The sequence below is a fragment of the Globicephala melas genome, chromosome 2 (assembly GCF_963455315.2).
Source record: "Globicephala melas chromosome 2, mGloMel1.2, whole genome shotgun sequence".
In the NCBI taxonomy this organism is placed as follows: Eukaryota; Metazoa; Chordata; class Mammalia; order Artiodactyla; family Delphinidae; genus Globicephala; species Globicephala melas.
The window spans coordinates 65,001,246-65,018,193 of NC_083315.2; the positions used below are offsets into that span (position 1 = coordinate 65,001,246).

At 40.9% G+C, this 16,948-nt stretch overlaps 1 protein-coding gene across 5 annotated transcripts in view; it reads right to left on the reverse strand.

The window, feature by feature from the left end:
* The window catches only part of GLCE (glucuronic acid epimerase), a 140,181-nt gene extending 128,774 nt beyond the window's left edge, over positions 1-11,407 (reverse strand). For all 5 annotated transcript variants that reach the window (XR_009562964.1, XM_060294054.1, XM_060294055.1 and 2 more), the window contains exon 1: positions 11,213-11,407. The gene's annotated coding sequence lies outside the window, so the exon portion shown is untranslated. The remainder of the gene's footprint in view (positions 1-11,212) is intronic.
* Between the last annotated feature and the right edge of the window lie 5,541 nt (positions 11,408-16,948).

The window sequence follows — 16,948 nt, forward strand, 5'->3', positions numbered from 1 at the left end:
TACAACTGTACTTGCCAAAGAAATCCTAAAATATCTAAGAAGAAAGTATCTTGTTCCTAAATACCTCCAAATAGCTTTTGTACTTTAAAGAGTTTCTTTCAGGCATCAACTAATTTTCAAAAACTTGGCTTTCCTTTTTGGAATAGAACTACAGAATAGGTACTATAAACAGAAGTGCTATTGTCAAAGAATCGATCCAATAATAAAAAGAGCTAAGGCCACTTGTCTTATAGAAAATTACTGCCAAATGCTGCCAGACCCTGCTTTTCTTCCTTCTGGGCCAGTAGCCAGATACTAATCATTTTTAGACCCTTTCTAATTTTTAGTACACAGTTTAGTACACAATACCACATCTGAACTAGACAGTATTTTAATGAATGTTCTCCATAATTCGTCTTATGTTTTGGCACACACACATATGATTTACAATACCTTTGGAAGTACATATAAGAAACTGGTAACAGTAGTTGCCTCTAGGGCAACTGTTTGGGTCTTTGAATTTTGTAAGTTTTTTTTTTTTTTTTGTAAGTTTTTTTTAATAACTATTCAAGAAATTAATTTATCTATTAAAAGAAAAAACTAAAATAATAAAACATTAATTCCAGTTAAAACATTTTACCTTATAACATAATGCATGTGGTATTCTTTTAATATGTAACTTCAAAAAAAATTTTTGCAATGCTCTTCAGTTATAATCAAAGAAATACAAATTAAAGTCAGATCATTTTTGCTTATTAAATTAGAAAAGGGATCTTTTTTAAATTTTTTAATTAATTTTTTTGGTTGTGCTGCACAGCATGCAGGATCTTAGTTCCCCGACCAAGGATCAAACCCGTACCCACTGCAGTGGAAGCGTGGAGCCTTAACCACTGGATAACCAGGGAATTCCCTAGAAAAGGTTTTTAAAACTAATACTGATATTGGCATGTAAAGTGGCATAAACTTTCTAGAAAGTAATGTGGCAATACCTAATTTTTTAAAGATCTTCTTGCCTTTTGACTCAACATTTTTATTCCTATCCTAAGAAAATAATCAAGTATGGAGAAATATTTATGCACAAAGACTTTCTTCAAGTGTTATCTGCAGAGGAAAAATATATTCAGTAATTGGGAATGGTTAAATCATTACACATCCATTAAACAGAATATTATGCTGCTATTAAAAATTCGGTTTTGGGCTTCCCTGGTGGCGCAGTGGCTGAGAGTCTGCCTGCCGATGCAGGGGACACGGCTTCGTGCCCCGGTCCGGGAGGATCCCATGTGCCGCGGAGCAGCTGGGCCCGTGAGCCATGGCCGCTGAGCCTGCGCGTCCGGAGCCTGTGCTCCGCAATGGGAGAGGCCACAACAGTGAGAGGCCCACGTACCGCAAAAATTAAAAAAATAAAAAATTCGGTTTTGAAACAATTTTGACAAAGTACGAAAATTTTTATGATATAAATTCATGGTGGGAGAATAAACAGTATACAAATGAATAAATATATTCACGGAAGAAGGAAGAATGTGTACCATAATGTTAGCAATGCTTATATTTGAGCTGAGGCATTAGATCTTTGTCTTTAGTATTTCTCCACATATTTAAAATGAGTTCCTAGAACTTATAAAATAAGGGGGAAAAACAAGCTACACACACATTCCTAAGTTTATAATTTTGGAAGACTGATTGACATTTAAACAGCTGAAATAAATTAAAGCCTTCTAATTACTAACATTTACAAAAGCTGGTGACTAACTCAAATTACTATGTATCATTAAGATCATTCCTACCATATAATAAGCACTACCAGCTAGCTCATTTTTTAATCAATACAATAAAAAAGAAGACTTTGAACTATCATATGGTACAACATGGACAAAAATTAAATCCCATCAAACAGGGTTAAAAATGTAATTATGAGTTAAATTGTAATAATACTTATTATATATATAATAAGTAATAAGGTCCCTGGAAGAAAAAAAAGATTAAACTAACATATAACATCTAAATTAATAAACATAACCAAACTTTTCCTTTAAATGAACTGAATCTGCCACTGGGAAAAACAATAATTATTAATGAATGGGTAAACTATCATTGCTCAGACATTAATCTGTACAGTTTCAAATGTAGATGGAGTTTACCTCTAAAGATGATTTCCACCACTACTGCCCCCTCGAAAATCACAAATCTCACAAGGTCACTATTCTGCTTAGCACCCTTCAGTGGGTTACGGCTGCCTTAAATCCAAATTCTTTACATTAGTTGTAAGATCCTCCATGATATGGTCCTTGCTTTCACTCCCCACTCCTTCCTTCTCACTTGCTTCCTATGCTCTGGCCCAGTGGTTTGCAAAGTGTGATCCTTGAACCAGCGACATCTCTACCACCTGTGAACATCTTAGAACTCCAAACTCATGAGCCCCACTCCTACCGGGAGATTCATATTCACACTATAGCTTGAAAACCACTGCTCTAGGCCTCCTGAATTGCCTGCAGATACCCAAATCTGCCCTGCTCTCTCTCTGCAAAGACAGCTCCCTACCTACAGTGCTTTTACCCCATTCCCTACCGGGCATCTCATCCACCTTGTTTCCTACTCATCTTTCAAGTCTTAGCTTAGAAATCACTTCAAAAGGGAACTGAAAACTTTTCCAGAATTAGAAAAATATTTCTCATGATTTCTTCTATTATTGTAGGGGTTCTCATTTGCATTCTTCACCAACTAAAGCCATTTCTAAAATTTCTTAAGACCATCAAAGAAAGCCTTTGCTTGACATATCCCAAAACATAACTTATGCATTGGTATAAATGATTTCAAACTGTACAGAATAGTAAAAAATATATATAACGTACAGTAGAACCAAACTGTCAAAAAGAAATGACTTTTTTAAGTTAGGAAAATATAGAAAAATAGCCAACCAGTTCTGAAATTCACACCTTAAAATTAATTAATTTGAATTTCCTCTTTTCTGGACATATTTCTCCCATCTTCTGGAGAAGGGGCATCAACTAATAAAGAACATGATTTTTAAAAAGAGGCTAATCAAGAGGAAAGAGAAATGTGTACAGCCTGGATAAAGTTAAGTGCTACATGTTTTAAGTCAGATATAAGAACAAAAGCATGGACCAGAAGCTGTTCTCCAATATTTTTAATAAGTTTGAGATAATCTCACAGTACATGATGAGTTAATAATTTATCTTCAGTCATTTAATGATCATCTATCATGTGCTAAGGACCACATGGAATTAAGAATTATGTGTATGTATCTATATATCTATATCTATATGAAGATGAGGTTAACTTCTAGTTTTTTAGCCAAGAAATGAATCTTTATGCCCACAAAAAGACAGGTACAAGATTGTTCTTAGCAGCTTTGTTCCTAAGAGCTAAAACCTGGAAATGGCCCAAATGTCTATAAATAGTACAATAAAAAATATATACTCACACAATGGAATACTATACAGCAATGAAAAAGAATGAACTTCTGCTAACTTAAAAATTGATTTGATTCCATTTATTGCGTTGGCCAAAAAGTGCCTTCAGTTTTTAAGTAAAACTAAAAGACACATTTTTCATTTTCACCAAGAACTTTATAGAACAACCTATTCACCCTTTTGTTCCACTACCTTCTGCCATTTTTCAGGCAACTTCATAATTCTATCTTCCCAAAACTTTTCAGCTTTTTGAGCAAAGAACTGTTCCAGGTGCCTTTTACAGTCTTCCAGGGAATTGAAATTTTTTCCATTAAGAGAATTTTGTAAAGATCTAAATAAATGGAAATCCGAAGGTGCAATGTCTGGTGAATATGGCGGATAAATGAGAACTTCCCAGCCAAGCTGTAACAGTTTTTGCCTGGTCATCAAAGAAACATGCAGTCTTCTATTATCCTGATGGAAGATTATGCCTTTTCTGTTGACTAATTCTGGATGCTTTTCATCGAGTGCTGCTTTCAGTTGGTCTAACTGGGAGCAGTACTTGTTGGAATTAATTGTTTGGTTTTCCGGAAGGAGCTCATAATAGAGCCCTTCCAATCCCACCAAATATACAACATCACCTTCTTTGGATGAAAACCGGCCTTTGGTGTGGTTGGTGGTGGTTCATTTCGCTTGCCCCACGATCTCTTCCATTCCACACTATTGTACAGTATCCACTTTTCATTGCCCGTCACAATTTGTTTTAAAAACGGAACGTTTTCATTAAGTAGAGAATCGTATGTGGAAATACGGTCAAGAAGGTTTTCTTTGCTTAACTTATGTGGAACCCAAACATCAAAGCGAAGAACATACCAAGCTGGTGCAGTGATTTCCAACACCTGATTTGGATATTTTGAGTACGTCGGCTATCTCCCGCGTGGGATAACGTTGACTGTTCTCAATTAATGTCTCGATTTGATTGCTATCAACTTCAACTGGTCTACCTGATAGTGGAGCATCGTCCAGTGAGAAAACTCCAGCACGAAACCACTTCTGACATGTTCGATCAGTCACAGCACCTTTTCCATACACTGCACAAATCTTTTGTTTCAGTTGTGTTTTTACCCTTCTTGAAATAATAAAGCATAATAGGCCGAAAATGTTGGCTTTTTTTTCTTCCATCTTCAATATTAAAATGGCTACACAAAAATTCACCAATCTTGATGTCTTTTTTTAAAGGCATGCTGATATACAGCTGTCCCATAAAATCTAACAAAATTGTTTCAAATGAAGTTAAAGACAGCTAAGTGCTACTAGAGCCATCTTATGGAAAAAAATTGAATGAAACTTTTGGCCAACCCAATGTATGAAGTTTAAGAAAAAGCAAAACTAATCTACTGTGATGGCGGTCAGAATAGTGGTTACCTTTGGGAAGTACTAACTAGCAGAGAGTAAGGAAGCATGCAGAGGTCCTAGAAGTGTTCTATTCTTGGTGTGGTTGGTGATTACATGCTTACATATGTAGAAATTCATTGAGCTGTTTATGATTTCTGCACTGTATACAATTTAAGTCCTAGAAAAAAATTTTTTTTTTAAATAGAAGAGAAAGTTCCTCGCCCTCCATGCCAGCCAGCAAGGAAGGAAGGAAGGAGAGAGGTTAGATCAAACAATCTTCAAGTTTCTGTTTTAAAGTTCGATTGTCTTATTCATTTAACAAAAATGTGAGCACCTACTTTGTAAAAGGTAAAATGTGAGCACCTACTTTGTATCCCCTGAGTGCTGGGGATATAGCACTGAACAAAATGGGTAAAAATCCCTGCTCTAATGGATCTTACATTATAGTAGGGTTAGAAAGATAATAAAAGCAGTGTGTTGGACTGCAGAAAAGCACAAAGAAAGAAAGAATGCAGGGAAGAGGGATAGGAAGAGTATGTATGGGAGGGATGCTGTAATTTTAAACAAGGTATCAGTAAAGGCCTTTCAGAAGGGGTGATACTTTAATTCAGACCTGAAAGAAGGAAGGGAGCGAGACATAACAGATATCTGGAAGAACAAGTTCCAGGCCTTCCAAAACAGCAAGGAGGCCACTGTGGCTAAAGGGAAGTGAACAAGGGTTAGATTAAAAAAAAATACACACACACACACACACACACACACACACACACACACACGGCCAGATATTCTTTTCTCCAGTCTTTCCCTCCAACTCCTCGTTTAAAGACTAACTTAAATCAAACCTTTTCTACATAGAAACTTCTGCAGCCACTAGCCCAGTCCACATTTACCTTTATCTTCTGAGCTCCTGGAGCTGCATCACTCATGGCATCTTTATATACTGCCTTGCAATTAAATACTTACTGCCTCCCACTCCCAATAAACTGAGCCTCTTCAGGGCAGTGACTACATTTTATGCTTTTTTGTATCCCTGTTAGTTAGCCCATGGTTGGCATGTAAATGGTTACTGGTCAGAATGTTGCTAATAACTTTAGTAGGCAGAAGATTAGTAAACTGTGAATAGATTTTTAAAAAGAAAAAAGAGGAAGGAAAGAAACCAAGACTAGGGAGCTACGTGAGTGAAGAGGCACTGAGGCGTCTCCATGTGTCATGATCCAAAGTCTGGATTTTCTCTGAGCCATGTCCTTAAGACTCTGAGATCCTCAACATCACTTTTCTAAAAGCCACTCTAGGCTTTTTTCCTGGGGGGAACATCAGGCACCTGGTTTCCTTTCAAATAATGGTTTTACAACACCAATGGTCATAACTAGCTTAACAACAACAACAAATCTTAACCAACTACAAAGCTGTGTGATCTTGAGCAAGTCATTTAACTATTCTTGTGTATGTCAGTTCCCTCATATGGTAAATGTAGGAGTTGGATTAAGTGGTCTCTAAAGTCCAATCAATCTCAAATCCTCTACTTTAGCTTTTTTTGAAAAAGCTGAATAGATAAACCTCACAACCTACTTCTTCAATTTATAAAATGAATAAAATATCTATTAATAACTTTAAATACACTGAATAAGAACTCATATTCAGAAAGCAGTGTAGTATTTTGAAAAAGCATACAATCTGGAGTAAGACAGACCTGGATCTACATAGCCTGCTTCTTAGTAGATAATAACCCTGAGAAAGTTACTAAATTTGCAGGATTTGTTTTGAGAATTAAAGGTAATGTATGTAAAGCAACTATTAAGCCACTATAAAATCCCATACACACTGGCAACAATCATTTCCCATACAGAAAGCAGCCAAGGTAAAATATCTACTAAATCACTGATGTCTAAGATCTGAAATACTCAAACTAGCTCATAATTTTGGATACAGGGATTAGTGGTTGCCTCAAAATTCTGCATGACTTTTCTGCAAGTTTATCAGAGTAATCCCTAACTCCTACAGTGCTGACAGTCTCTTTTCTTAAACATGAGGATAAGAACTACAGATCTAATGTCAGTTTGCGGTCATAGGGGCAGAGAATAAGATAATGTAGAAAGCCCAACGTTTTAGAAAAATAGGACAAGACTGAGATTTGGGCTTAACTCAGACATTATGAAGATATTAATCTTGGCACTGAGAGTTCAAATCTGTAATGAGAGCCAACTGTGTAAACTAAGCAATAGATAACTCAATAAGTAATAAGACAAATATACATTGGCTTTTGAGTCCAGGAAGAGAGAGACATACATAATTACAGCATACTAATGAACATAAGAGAATGAAAGAACAAGATACAGAGAGTGAATACCTAGTGGGGCTGGAAGAGTGAGGACCAGAGCACACAGAAGACTCAAAAAGCAGACAGCGCTTAAGTTGTATCTTGAAAAATCACTAGACTCTGTCAGTAAGACAGGAGAAGGAAAGGCATTCTAAGCAGCAGGGAGAATATATAAGAAGGCTCTGAGTCAGGAAAAAGTATGGCTCTTTCAGTAAACTGATGTTATTAGTACAGTTGGAGCTTGAGATGTATGGTGGGAGAAATGCAGGAGATGAGCCCGATGATGAAGGGCCTTGTAACCATAGAACTAAATACTGTAAGTAAGGGAGAAGTATGGGTTTTAAGAAAAAAGCACTGAACATATTTGCATTTCAGAAAAATCACATTGGCAGCGGTGTAAAGGATAGATTAAACGGGGTCAACCACTAGAGACCTCATTCTACACACAGAGTTCAATAAGGACATTACATTATCATATAGATACTCTATTACAGAACCAGGGGTCAGAAGCAAAAATAATAATGCTTTAACAGATAAAGCTAAATTACCAAAAGGAAATCATTTACCTTCATGAATGTATATTCTTGAATTAAATATTTCCTATATATCTTAAAATAGAAGAGGCTCTAAAATTAGGTATGATATATAAAAATTACATGGAACTAGTTGTACCCTGAGAACTAGCTACTCTTGTAGCATCTATCCCTTTTTGTAAATATAATACTGTAGATCCGCAACATAAAAACCTATGTAATAAAAACCTTGGAATTGGAATTTATATTGATTACTGACAGGGACTTCTCTTTCTTTAATTTTATATATACGGAAACTGAGGCCCTGAGAAACTAAGGAATCATCCAAGGTCAGATGGTTAGCAGCACAGTTAAGACTGGAATTCATGTCTTATGATTTCCTTTCTAGAAATTGGCTTAGTACGTCATATTTATAATTTCAGAATCTTGAATGATAATCCAAAAGACACTGGTATTGTCATTTTCAGCAGTGTAATAATGAACTATAAAACTATTTTTGTTTCATATGCCTCACAAGAAAAACATCTATTAAGTGTCCATATGTCTGACAAAAAGAAATCCCATCCTGAAATCTGTGCCACAATAAAAACACCTCCTGCCCCGCCACAAAAACACAACCTATTCTTCTCTAGGGAGTCTAAAAACTTCCTTTTTCAAACTCGGGAAACAAATTTGAAATAAGAAAGGCCTAAGATTAATTTATCTTTGTATAATTAAAGATCCAACATCTTTACCATGTTTTAAGATTTAACTTGAGCCTCAGTCTTTTACTTATTCTGTTGTGCTCCCCTCCCCACCCCATTCCTATAATTTTACATACCTGAAATACATTTTTCCTTCACTAGTACGCATAGTAGAAGTGGCAACACTGACAAAATGCCTTATAAATACAGTACGTTTCACAAATTTGCATAGTGACCAAAATTTTAATTTTTAGACTTCTCTAATTTACCCTTGAGTAATGTCTGCTCACTGAAATAAATTCAAATAGTATAAAAGCATATATTAATAACTCTCTTCCATACCTTTGCAACTCTCTCCTGAAGAATCCCCCGAACACTTAAAAGTCTGATGTTTATCCTTACAGACTTTTTTTATGCTTATATAACAGAAGGTGCTAATCCTCAGGGTCAAAATATATTTAACACTCAAACTCTACTGATCATAATTTAATCTCTATTAATTCAGAAGGTAGATTGTTATCTTGCCTGGTTTCTGGTTAACATGACAGACATCAATTATATTATCATTCAGAGGTTATTTTTTTTTAAGTGAGCAAAACCCCAACTATCCTGTTTATTTCTTCCTTATCAGCATCTCAATTATTTTATGTATTTATTTTATTTATTTGTTGTCTTTCTTTCTCTTGATATAGGTTTCATGAGAGCTGGAATCATTGTTCTTCCATGCTGTGACACTTAGCAGACAATCAAATATTTTTTGACTGATCAGTATGTTTACTTAGAAATTATGAAAGTTGCTTTTTAAAAAGTTACTGACATCTGCTTAATTTTTCATTGGCTTTCAAACATAATGAGGAAAAAAAGATCTGCTTAGAGTTTTTTTGGCTGTGGTTCCAATCAAACATCTGCTCAACTGATCAGTTTTGATAGTCAAAACTATCTTATAAAATTCAATCAGGCATTTTGGTTCGATCAGGAATTTGTAACCAAAACAAAAACCAAAACAAAAACTTTCAGAGAGTTATTCATTGCTATGCAGAATTCCCTTGTTTTTTTAAAATGATTACAGAAGTCAAGTATTAAGTAGATTATCACTAATGTTTCTGGTTCTAAGATCAAAAGAAATGTCATTAAAAAAAAAACTGTCACTAAGAAAAAGAGTGAGGCAGGCAAAGTTCTCTGCTTTGGCGTACTCAAATTTGTCTGTTTATCCCAAATTACAGAATTACTGTGAGTACAGTTTCCACTGCCTGCCACAGACAGACTTCACTTACGGGCCTCTATGATAAAGGAGCTATCTAACCAGAAGAACTGTCAAGCAAAGGAACAGACTGTCTGACTTAAACATAAAAAAAAAAAAAACAAAAAAAACCCCCACATACACATATATACAGGTCATTTTATTTGAATTCCACCTAAGTCTGGGCTAGTTACCAAGGACTCTGCATAGGAGTCAAGACTAACTGTACCTTCACAATAAAACTGTTAAGCAGGATTCTCTAAAAGAGCTGTTAGCCATGCTTACGAGTCTCAAATGACGCTTCTGCAGAGCTCTAGCTTTGGAACTTCGAATTCCAATGCGTTATTTGGAAGCTGAACTTGAAGTTCCCCCTCTCCACAAATGCTTTTCAAAGGACAGGGAGAAGCCAGAACACACTTCCCAGCACTGCCTGACTGCCTAACACTCGAGCAAGACTTCAGGACAGACCTAATAATGCAGGATCAGCAAAGCAGACCACCTAGGAAAGGAAGCCAAAACTTCACAGCCTTCCCTATCCTCAGCGGCTTCCACGCTGACCCGGAGGACACTCGCCCCCTTAAGAATCTACAGTCTACATGCCCACTTTAAGGTGTTGCCTGCCACTCTCCCGCTCCCAGAGCAGGGAGACCAGCACGCCTCCACAGGGATCCCGGGACAGAGAGAAGGAAACTGCAGAACAAACCCACTATTTCTCCAACTAGGCAACAACACGGATCAATCCTTCAACTAAGCACTGAGTAAATCTCATCTAGAAAGAGATTTGTTCCAGGATGCTGACCAGCCACAGACTGTGTACTAGGCTGGCTCGGGATGTCACCAGAGTCCCCTTCCCGCCCCGAGCCGACCCAGCGCCTGCAGAGCCGCGCCCTCCCTTCGAGATCTCCCGGGGACCCGCTAACTCGCCCAGTCTCCCCCGAAAAGACTGGAGGCCGTGCCAAGTTACCGCCCCCCTCTGGGCAAAGCAGAAACCCCAATAAAGACGCTGGTCTCCGCTGTAAACCCTTCCGTCCCCAGCAGCCCACCAAGGCGGTCCCGGCCCCTGCAGGACGCAGATACATCGCCCTCTCGCCCGGAGACCCCGATAAACAGACGGAACCCCAATACACTGCTTCTTTATCCCAGGAATGCGAAACGAGACGCCCACTCTCGCTCAAAGGACCCCCAAAACCTCATGGATCTGCCTCTTCAGAGACCTAGGACCTTCCTAAACTGAATCCTCTGCCCCCAAAGAGCCTGAGATCGCGATAAAAGGACCCCTTGTCCCGGAACCGCGCTATACCACCTCAAGGAACCGAAGGGTCCTGATAAATCTCCTTCGACCCCGAAGACCCGGGACCCAATCTGCTGCCAGCCACCACCACCCCAAGCCGGAAAAAAACCCGGACCCCCATTAAACCGCCTCCTCACCCCGAGGAGCCCTGGCACCCGCTACACCGCCCTTGGCGCCCGCACCCGGATCCCACCCCACTGCCTCCTCGACCCCCGCACTCACGAACCCCTCCAAGCCTCGCGCCCACCAGGCAGCGCCGCGCTGCCCACGGAGCCGCCCCCGTCGGGAGCCCCCCTGCCCCGGCTGCTCCGTGTCCCCGCTCCCCGACCGCTCCTCAGCGAAGACGAGCTCCGGGCTTCCTCACCTGGGTAGCGTCGGAGGGCAAGAGGACCGGGGAGCCCTCAGGAAGAGAAAGAGGCGGCAGAGAAGGGGCTGCCCAGGCCTGCGTCTGCCGCAGCTCCAAGTCCTCCGCGAGGAAGCGCTTGTGTGAGGAGAGCCCTCCCGCTCCGCGCGCAGCCGGGAGACGGAGCCACAGCCGTGCCCACCGCTCTTCCCGCGAGATCCCCGCCACAGCGAGGGGCGGGGCCCCGGCGAGGGGCGGCTGCAGAGGATCGAGTGACAACCCCGAGAGCCTGTCTGCGGCGGGGCAGGAGGCGGGACTTGGAGCCTAATACTACCAATCGTAAAATAGGAAAGGTGATTCGCCTACCGCTTTTCTTCTCCCTCGCCCCTCATCAATAAACTAGGCAAAAGGAGCAGTGACCTTAAGTAGTCACGGGCAGAGGGACGGTATCTTGGATGGAGAGGTTTGGCTCGTGTCTGGTCCTAGTCAGCCTCCGTAGATATACCTGGTTACGGAAGAAGGTGGTTTTCACACCGCCGTGGACTGGGGCGCTGTTACCCTCGGTTACCGCGCGGCCTGAAGTCCTCAAGAGGTTCGCCTCTTCCTGGTTGAAGGCGCACCCTCCTCGGGTTACCCAGGTCTAAACCTGTTTTCCCCCCATCGGGGCCTCTCCTCCCTCTCCACCTCGAACAGGGCGCCATTGTTGAGATGCCAGTGTTTTCCCAACCCCTACTAGGGACGTCTGGTCTGACAAAGGACACCCTTCTGATTCGTGTTTATTTCTACTGAAAGCCTTCTAGAAGAGTAAAAAGTAAATCTCAGTCACCATTATAACAAATTCCGAAATTAAATGAAAAGTTGTATTTCTGTGGACCCCAGTGTCTGACACACGCAGGACACTGAATAAATGTAAAAGGAATGACTGAAGAATGTGATATTTAAATACAGTCCTCTCTCAGTATCCTGGGGTATTGGTTCCAGGACCCCTGCAGATACTAAAATAGTGGATACTCAATTCCCTCATGTAAAATGGCTGTAGTATTTGCATATAACCTACCTCCCATATTCTTTAAATCATCTCTGGATTATTTATAATACCTAATACAATGTAAATACTATGTAAATAGTTGCCGGTGCAACTTTTTAGAACTTTCTGGAATTTTTTTTCCTGAATACCATGATTGGTTGAATCCACAGATATGGTGGCCAACTATGTATGAAATCTGAACCCACTCCAGAAAATTTGGGCTTTCCTAGCCTTTCCTCTACAATGACAGCCAACCTTTTTCACCCTTAAGCCCAGTCTCTTCATTATTATGCCTATCCTATAGCCTTCATTCGTTCCCTGTCCCACAGCAAGAAGTGTCCTTTCTCCTCATCAAGGTTAGTCCCTGCACCTGTGCACTGGATCACAGCCATTCCCAGATTTTGATGAATCAACTGTCCTTTCCTTGTTACCAATTTTCCCCTCTAATCTAGCTCTTTTCTCCCACAAACACAGTCTCCTCCATGCTTTGAACAGAACAAAACTAACCTCCTCCACCCTTTCAAACTACTCTACCACCTTTCTTCTCAGACTCAGTGCTTAAGGGACATGAAACTGTATTTGCTGTCTTTACTTTCTCATCTCTTGTTTTCCCCACTGCAATGCTGCTTACACCCACACAATGGGCTGATCTCTCAGTGATCACAAAAGACCTCTTTCCTCTTTCTATTTTGGGAGATCTTTCCCAATGACCCTATTGCAGCCTTTGGACAATGCCAGCCATCTCCTCCTTTGGTACCTGCCTAACTGCTTTCTCCAGATTCTCTAGCTACTCTTCTGATTTTTTTTTTTTTTAATCCTCTTTCCTCATTCGGAAACTATTGCATATTGGCATCTCCTTATCTTATAGCCATGCCTTGTGCGTAATAAGAAAAATGGTTTCCACACATGGTTCCACACTTTGAGTGTCAATAGGTAGCTCAGACAAAAGCTGTTGGAAGAATCCAGAGGGAGGAGACACGACTATGAGGCTGGGTCTTAAAACAGTAGTTGGCCCATACAAATGCCGAGCAGACACAGAGGCTTTTCAGAGAAAAAAAATTGAGTGAACCTGAGCACAGAGGAAAGGATGTAGGCCGAGCCTGGCTATCGGTGCACCAGATTGGTCTACAGAGGATTCCTGCAGAAGAGCAGTAAAAGGTAAGTTTAGGGAAGAACCAATAGTAAAAGGCCTTAAAAACCAGGCCAAGTTGATTCAACTTGATTCTGTATCAAATGGGAAGCCAGAGCCAACCCTAGCATTTGTAGGGCCCACAAAGGGCTACACATGGAGTTCCACATATCAAATGTCTAAATATTATGTAAAAGTTATAAAACAAGCTAACAAACTGTGAAGTTAAAAAATATATCCTTTTGCTTTGACAAATTTTCCTAACAACTTGGAAGGCCAGGTTCGAGCTTAGGGTTCTGGGACTTTTCAGAGTTCCCTGCTTGGAACAGAGAGAGCTGGCCCACACACAGAGCAGTCTTCCCCCCTTTTCTTCCCACACCCAGTTCACCCCCCACTCCATGGGTACCCCAGCCCACATGTCCAAGCTCCATTCCCACTTTTCCCTCTACAAAACTATAATTTCTTAGCCACTCCACAAGTCCGGGAGTTTATGTTTCAGGCTCTAGTGGGGAAGACCACAAAGGCCCTGAGAGTGGGCTCAGGGTCATTGGGGTAAAGAATTTTGGCTTCCAATACCTGGAGCGAGGTCTGAAGGGGTGAAGTCAGCTTCAGGTGGGCATATTCCTTTGGTTTGATGGATTCCCATCCCACGTAGGAGTGCAGCTGGAGAAGGGCCAGAGCAGAGCCCCTTAAACGTAGGCCCCTCTCACGTGCATCTAAGGTGGTAGCAGGTAGCAGCAGAGCCCCTGAATGTCTTTAGTAGGGTAATGACATATATAGTAGATCTATAGCTTGACATATAAATCTGTGTATTTTCTGTTTCCCACCTCCTCTCCTCTTGCACTGGTATCTTAATGGCAGGAATGTACTGGAAAGAAAACTCTATTCTTGACTCCACTCTCTCCTTATGTGGCAACTCCTCTCCAATGCCTGGTTTCACAAATTATACTATTCTATGACTCCCTTATTAATCAGTGTATTAGAAACCTGGGTGTCTCTAAATGTGAGAAAACAGAAAAGCTATGAAGCACTCTTAGCCTGGACTGGAGCTTGGAACACTCACATTTGACTTCTAAATTAAAATGCTTTGGAAATAGAAGCTCCTGAAGAGGCCCAATGTGAAGAGTACACAGGCAGGAAGAGTACCAAACAGGCAGTAAGCCACCACAGACGGGGGCACCCCTCTTACCATCTGTCTTTATGTCACGATGCTTCACTCTGTGGCCTGACAGTCATGCTCTGTCCTCACAACCTCTCCATCTGGTACCAAGTACACCCTTCAGCACATTGTATGTTGAGAGCTGCCAAGGAGCCAGAACTACCAAGGTTTCTGTTTTCAGGATCCAAGCCTAGAATTCTGCTCATGGATCCTGTACATCTCTCAGTGGTGCTGCAGATGATTTCAGCAGGAGGCTCTGATGCTTCCTTAATCCCAGGACCGACATCTACTCATAGCCACACTCTCACTCACCATCTGTGGCTGGTCTTCACCAATCAGCAGCAGAACAGAACCAGCTAACTTCTTATTCAGGTCTTACCATCTGCTGCCTGTGTCTAACCTGTTAGTCCAGGTAAGTACAATCCAACGCTTCTATCCCTGTTCCTTTCTAGCCCTTCCATCCTTACTGGTGTTCCCCTCTCTGAGCATGTGCTGGGGAAAGCTTCCTCCTGGCCGCTGCGTATTCATGAGGGGCATAAAAAACTGTATCGTCGGAGAATCTGGAAGAAGAAATCTGGCTCTCTCAGACCCAACCTCCACTCCACCCTTTTCAAGTTTTGTAGGAGCACCTATTTGGTTAGGTTAGAAGGCTGAAATTCTGCATGAATTACCCCAAGATTAAGGGAACAGTATTCATCTGTCCATTTGCTGACCACATGCTAAACCTCTGAGTTTGGTTTATTTTGAAGATACCCAGTTACAAAAGGGGGAAATCAAGAGGGTTGTAGTGGTTTATAAATATGTCCACAAAACTTTTTATTTATTTATTTATTTATTTTTTGCGGTACGCGGGCCTCTCACTGTTGTGGCCTCTCCCGTTGCGGAGCACAGGCTCCGGACGCGCAAGCTCAGCAGCCATGGCTCACGGGCCCAGCCGCTCCACGGCATGTGGGATCCTCCCGAACCAGGGCACGAACCTGCGTCCCCTGCATCAGCAGGCGGACTCTCAACCACTGCGCCACCAGGGAAGCCCAAATATGTCCACAAAACTTTTGATACATCTCCCTTCAAGAGGTGGAGCTTAATTCTCTTCCCCTTGAGTATGGGATTGACCTAGTGAGTGATTCACTTCTAGCAAAGAGAATATGGCAGAAGTGACAGTGTATGACTTCTAAGACTGGGTCGTAAGAGACATTGCTGCTTCCTCCTTAGTTTCTCTCTTTGATCACTTACTCTGGACGAAGCCAGCTGCCATGCCATAAGGACATTCAAGCAGAGGCCCACATGGCAAGAAACTTAGGCCTCCAGCTAACACCTATGTGAGTGAGCCATCTTGGAAACCTCAGTCCAGCTCCGGTTAAGCCTTCAGATGCCTACAGCCCCAGGCCAACACCTTGACATAACCTCATGAGCCGGGACCACCCAGCTAAGCCTCTCTCAAGTTCCACACAGAAACTGTGTGAGATAATACCTGTCTGGTTTTTTTTTTTCCTTTTATTGAAGTATAGTTGATATACAATGTTGTGTTAGTTTAAGGTTACTCGTCTATTGTTTGAAGCCATTTCCTTTCGGCATCACTTGTTATCCAGCAATAGATAGCTAATACAAAAGTGTTGAGAGTAGTTGAGTCTACTCCTACTCCTGGGCAAATATCTAAAAACTCACATCAGGCACTAACATTACCTAAAGACCAAGGAACAATAGATTTGTAGCTATAATGGCTACATCTAAAATTCAAGCGATGCTGCACCAGAAGAATGTGGAAGAAATCATTTCTTGGTGGGAACAAAGATTCCAAGGCCTTCAGACTATTAAGAGCATCAGAGCAAATTGGAGATTGCAACAATCGTGGAGCCATTTGGAGGCAGTCAATAGGAGGTCTTGAGCAGTAGGAAACTTTTCACCCTCAAAAGCTTAGAGTGCTTCACAAACATACTACTGTCATCCAAGTTTATGGGAAAGTATATATTTCCATGAAAACAGAGGTGGAAGAAACCTCAAACATCCTCTCATCCATCCATATTAACCAAGAATAAGAAGTTGAAGATTCCATCTATAGGGATCCTGTCAAAATGAAATTGACATCCTGACACCATTAGTGCCCATGTGAGAGCAGAGTATGTTTGACAGCAAGAATATTGAAATTCTTTCTTGCATATAAAACTGTATTTCTGAAGTCTTAACATTGTGAATTAAGATTCAGTGGGAGAGCAATTTCCCTATTAAGTAAAAAATGAGGAAAAGACATAAAAAGGAGACCAGTTAACTGAGTTACATACATTGCCTGTCTAAATTCATCTTACATCTGTAAGAACCATCTAGATGGGCCATATATACAAAGAGTCAAATACTTTACACGTTAACCAGAAGATAACTTAGAACTAAGAAGATATACTTGAGATTCATTTGCAGGTCCATGATTCAAACGACCACAACACAGTT